The sequence below is a fragment of the Hippoglossus stenolepis genome, chromosome 12 (assembly GCF_022539355.2).
Source record: "Hippoglossus stenolepis isolate QCI-W04-F060 chromosome 12, HSTE1.2, whole genome shotgun sequence".
In the NCBI taxonomy this organism is placed as follows: Eukaryota; Metazoa; Chordata; class Actinopteri; order Pleuronectiformes; family Pleuronectidae; genus Hippoglossus; species Hippoglossus stenolepis.
Window position 1 is genome coordinate 20,049,647 of NC_061494.1, and position 6,285 is coordinate 20,055,931.

Genomic DNA, 6,285 nt, shown 5'->3' on the forward strand with positions numbered 1-6,285 from the left:
CATTGTTCTGTCAGGGTAAAGTTGGTTTGACACCTTTTCATCCGTTCCTCAATAAACTAACAACAGTTTATTAACGACCATTGCAATTATTGTCATGTGTTTTGCTTTCTATACTTTTAATTTGCTATATAAATAAATCTGACTTGAAGTTGATGTGATTCCAGGTTTAACCTTAGATGTTATTTTTTTTTATAGGTCAGATGAAAATAAAAAAAGATTTAACTATTCTTATAACACACACATTTAACAGCAATTACTTTAGTTTCCAAATTGTCCCAAAAGCAAAAACAGCATTTCACACATAGTAAAACATCCAGAGACAGGACTATTTGCAAGACACATTTAATGAGTTCTAATAAACAGTCAAAACTACAGCTTTATGGTATCGGGGGGGGGCATTTTGGATTTCGAAGTCAGGGCACCGACCTTCCAAGTCGAAATTCCGACTTGAGGGGGCGCTCCAGCTCCAGCTGCAACTTCTGACTCGGGAGTCGGGTCAAGAAACAAATAAGCATAACATAGTGTGTCTAAGTAATCCTCTGACTTAAGGGCCTGGAAATTTAAAGGCTCATTTATGCTTAATGTATTTGTTGATTTGATAGGGACAGATTAATGAACATCAGTATAAGACACCAATCGTTGGTGGCAAAGTTTGCAAGGATTTGTTAATTTACATCTGCTTGTCAGGTAAAAACAAACAAAAAGAACGTGAGATTACAAGTAACAAAACGAAAAGACGGACAAGAACAGGGTTTGGATTTAGTTCCTTCCTTGTTCCGTACAGGTTAAGTTGGGTGTTGTATTTTAAAATTGGTGCCTGCTTTGGTTTCCTGGGTGTTTTGCATTAACTCCGACAGGTTTTGTCTCGTCCTCATTGACTCATGGCTGCGGTGATTTTTCTCACGGTCTCTTGTGCATATCTGCTTCGTTTGGGCCACTTGAGTTAAATTGCTTGTGTCTTACATTTCACCGCTCTCCTTCACAGCGGTCTGGTTAAGTTGGTCGTGTTTCCCTCGCTGTGGCTCGGTTGTGGTTTGTCTCCTCTTTAGCTCAGATTTGTCGAGTTGACTCTGGAGCTTCTGGCTCGATTTGCCTCGGTGAGTCCAGCGCTGAGCGTCGGCTTTAGCTGCGTCTCTTGCTTCAGTGCGGCTGATGTAACACTGAGCCAAAGCGCTGCAACAGCACGGTGCTGCTCATGGAGATGCTTTGATAAAGACGGGCTCATACACTGTACGTGCATGGACACACACACACACACAGAGGAAAATTCTCCCTGAGAGCCGCGGCCTTTTGAAGAAAAAGAAGAGGAACTGTCTTTTTGCTGCAGCACTAATCAAAGGGACATAGTGTATCATAGGAAGTGCTCGACATTTTAATGAGGGGATGTGAATAAAATGTACCAGGGTCACATGATGTAAGCTTCCGTGTAAAGAAATGTGCCACAGATGAAATACTGCAGGAGAAATGCAAATAACCGGCTGCCCTACAAACAGCTCACTACAGATTTCTCAAGCATTAAGCAACATCTTGTTTTTTTTTAACAGCGTGTGTGTGCATGTGTGTGTTGAGGAGGACGATGTGTGGATTTATCACATTTACACCGTGGTTCTGTTGTTGAGGCCCAAGACAGGAAAAGCCCAACTTCCTTAAAATAAACCCCTGCTCTTCACCTAAAGTTTTAACAACTGCTCTTATTTCTCTCTCTCTCTTTTACCATATTTTTTACCACAATGCCAAATATATAGCATGACTACACACTGTAGCTGTGTCATCTCATATTGTTTAATGGGTGTAGAACTAGAAAGTTAATTTATGTCACGTTGTGGATTCATACTCATACTGTGCTCATAATGTTGACTTGTCAATAGAGCTATAACTCAAATTTGTCTCGTCTTACTTCAGCTCTCTGTTCCGATTTTTTGGGATTGAATTTGTAAAATCATAGCAGAATGTCAGCAGGTTCCTATTCACATCGACCCAGGAGGTTATGTGTCCCCCCTCTATTCCTTTGTTGTTTGTTTGTTTGTTTGTCAGCAGGATTACACAAAAACTACTACACAGATTCACGATTTCTTTTAATCACTTTTCTTTAACATTAACTTTTTTGGGGGGGGGGGTCGATAGAAGGAAATCAAACATATTCAGGGGACTGATCATTTTTGTGTGGAATTTGCTGCAGATCCAAATAGAAATAAAGATCTAGTATAGATTTAAGTGTAGCTTCATGGGGGTAGCCTCTTTTTAGGAGCCGTATAGTAGCAGGTTTTGACTTGTAATAGATTACTTGTGCTTTTGACTTAAGCATCGTAATATGTCTTCCAGCTCGGGAGTCTCAAACACACACACACAAAAGACAACAGTTAATAGAGGAAGAGAATAGACTGGAGGTCTCTGACCACAGCATCCTGAATATGTTTTCCTCTTGGCCCCTGACAAAGCAAACACAGCAGACGGAGCCCAGAGAGACACACAGAGAGTCTAAGAGGAAACTACAGTACGTGCACACCTGGTTCCTGCTGTGTTTTACTGAGGTGAGCGCTGCAGCCAAACCACTGAAAACCACAAAGTGCGACCATGTTTAAAAGTGCACCGCATGTAACCACGTCCCATGTTTTACTGTCAGTGGCATTAACACGTGTCTCTTGTACTTAAACAAACTCCTCTGGTTATTTTGTCAGTGAAGCAGCGTCTTGTCGCACCTCGTTAAATTGTTTTGTGTTAATTGCCCCAAAGTGCGGTCATTTCATTCAGTGCACTTTAATTTAGGAACGTAAAACGTCGAAGAATAAAACTGAAAAATATCTTTACGCTACATTTTGACCCTGTTCCTCTTTACGACAGGACGTCAGGTTGAGTTAATGAAGACACAGATTTGAAGTTGCCTCGGTGTGGAAGCTGTGGCACTGAAGTAAAAACAGGTCAGTTTAATGAGCTATAACCAAAGGAGCTAATTATCTTGCAAAGTGAGAGTTGGTGGATGTTTGTGTGGAGGCTTGTTCAGACAGTGCAGATGATCACAACCCCATTAGCACAATTACGCTTTTATAATCACCATATAAACATAAATAAAATATTTATGACAAACTAAAATGTATAATATAAGTGCTCATTAATGTATTTGTCCAAAAACATGTATAGTCTTGTGTTTTTTCCTCTAAATATTTTTCTCCTTGAGACATTTATAAAATATTTGTACGTAATCTAATTCAACACAAGCCAACCTGCTGCATGAAGTAGAAATAGTCGTTTGCCCTCTCACCTTAAAACCACAAAGGGTTAAACAGTTACTTCTCTTTCTCTGCAGATGGAGGAATCCACCCGGCCGGACCGCTGCTCTGACTCATGCACACGTGTGTCAGAATGTGTGCATGCAGGAGGCCTTTTATGTGTGTCTGTGTGTTAATGAGTTGTATGAATGTGTGTGTGTGCATGCGTGGAAGACATATAATCATCTGAGCATGTGTTTGTGCCAAGCTGTGGAAGGCACCGTACTTTCCATGTCCTGCAGATGAGCACGCGCACACACACACGCACACACAAACACACACACACACACACACACCATAAGAGGACAAGGGAAAGAAAATAACAAGCGAGTCAGCTTCAGACAGTTCAGACAAGTGTAGGAAAAAAACGGTGTCCTCATTTCACCTAAATTAACTTTAATGGCAACAAAGTCCAATGACCTGAGATGAGCTGAAGAGGCTGGTGATGGATCGAGCAGAGAAATGTCTAATTAGTTACGGTTTGTAAACATAACTTGTTTAAGAGGAAATTCTCAGAAAGAAAACTGAGGACGTGCAGTTTTGTGGTTTAGTGCAGAGGTCTTCAACAGGGGGGTCCGCTACCCCTAGGTGGTCCGCGGAGGTACTGCAGGGGGGGGCGGAGGGGGTCGCGAAATTTTTGGTTGATTAGACAATTTTTTATATTTTTTTTAATTTTAAATTTTTTTTCCCAACCAATTTTTTTCCCACGAATTTAAATGTCTTTAAATACACATTAACATGCATCCGACATATTGTGAGGCTGATACGACCCTCTGTCTGAGATATAAAAGGATTAGGACACAATATTAATAGTCTTATAACAATATTCACAATACATGAATACTACACTGAAGTAATTATTCCTCCTTGTCAGTGTAAAATTCTCACTATGCTTCTGTTGCAGCTCTGTGTGGAAACACAAAGAGGGAGGTCATGAATATTTAATGTTATGCAGAAAATATACGATTTAAAAGTCAGTTCTCTGGGGTTTTAAGAAGTCCACGACATTTTATGTAGCTGAGAGAGGTACAACTAGAGAAAGCTACCATTACATTTGTTTTTATTTCAAATATATATGTATTTTATACATTGAATATGTGTTTTGTCACAGAAATCTTAATTTGTAAAGATGCAACAGTGAAAATATTGAAGATAAATAACATCAAGTTAAGCACAATGCCTCAAAATTGTAATTCACTTGCCTCAGTGACTGAACTAAATAATAAAGCACTCATGCACTTTCATGTAAAAAGATGAAAAGGCTTTATTTACAGCATTTAAAAGAAATTAAAACATAATTACAAATATGTTCAGTGTACAATAACAGTACAGAAACCCCCCCCCCCCAAAAAAAAACAAATTGCTACATTTGTACTGGGTCATTTGGAGTCATTGAGTTTGTTATATCTGTACACACAAGCTCTAGCAGATGCATTTCTGTACAGCATAGCAGAAGCACGACACACCATCCGTTCACCAGTGGGTGATCGGATCTCCCTTCCCAGTTCTATATGCAAAGGACAATCGCATTGTTGTTTTAAACCGGCAGCAGGAAACAATGCTCTTCCCGTGCCTGGTCTGTCAGAAAATACCCAAAAAAAAGAAGAAGAAATCGAAACAATACAGACTGGGGCTGTTCATCCGAGCGAAGCAGATCAGCCAAGATCTTTGTCACTTTTATCTCTGTGAGCTTTCTGAAATTTTTAGACGTTGTGAACAAAAACCAGCTTCTGCGAACTTCTGTTTACGCGAAACACGTGAATAAAACAGGCCGTCCTTCAATGTAGCCCCCGAGTGAAAAACATTAAATACAAAAGCTGACTCTCCTCGGAAGGATTCTCCTGTTCCACTGATCCTGAAAAGCTCAGAACAAACAGGAATCCGCAGCACGACTTGTCAAAGCGGCTCCAGCAGTAAAACCATGAACTTCACACTGTGACTGTTTCTGTCCTGTAACGAATACTAAAGTTAGACGGTGAATCAGCACATCAGCAGGTTTCCATATCAGTTTCAAAAGACGGCAATTCATCTTTCGGTTTCCTCCCTGCCATGCTCTCCTCTCGCTCTCCGGCTGTAATACAGTACTTCAAAAATGAGGTCTTAGGTTTCACATGGCACAATATCACGAACATGCAGCAGTCAGCGTCACAGCTGGGGGTTAATATTTGTTCCACAGGAAGACGAGAGTGAGACGTTTGCATTTCCACACAATAAAGAGTAAGGACACAAGAAGTTTAGTTTAAGTTTAACACTTTTAACAGTATAACTTTTTTGTTGGCAACCAATAGAACTGGCTCTACCCGCAATGGCAGCTTCTATGAATGGGAAGTGAATGATTGGGGGATTTTTAAAATCAATTCCAGATAAAAATCTCTAAATTTACTAATATGAAATATTATAAATATAAGCTACTCCTAAAACCAGTTGACAGCCATGGACAGATTATGAGATGACAGGTTCAAGGACACAGACACGATAAAATACGCCGCCGCTCCATATTAACAGGATCAGGACACAAAGAACCAGTGTTCATGGTCATTTCTCATCTCTTTGTGTTTCCTCGACTCGTCATCATCCTCGGTCTGAATCTCTTTGTGGACGTTTAGCGTCTCTTTGTGGATTGTAGTGGCCATTTGTGATCGTTGTGCACCTCTAGACGATTGATGGACTGCTTTTCCACTAACAAATGATGTTTGTTATTGCCAATCAGATTCTGGGGTTATGCTTTGTGTCTAATCCATCGTTTAAGAATGGCAACGTCATGATTTCTGACCTCAACACTATTTTTCTAGGGGCAGTAACATCAGAGGTGGATCAGTGTGAAGGATTTCTGCATCTGTACAAAAGAAGCTCCTGCTGTGAACTTCATCCACAGAAAATAATCAGCTATATCTTCACTTGATGCATTGCAGGAAGTTTGATGAATGAAATGAAAATGAAGCTTCGAAGCTGAGCAGCTGATTTAACCATTAAAACATGTGATTACAGATCTCAGGGGATGTTTAATGAGAGTTTAAGA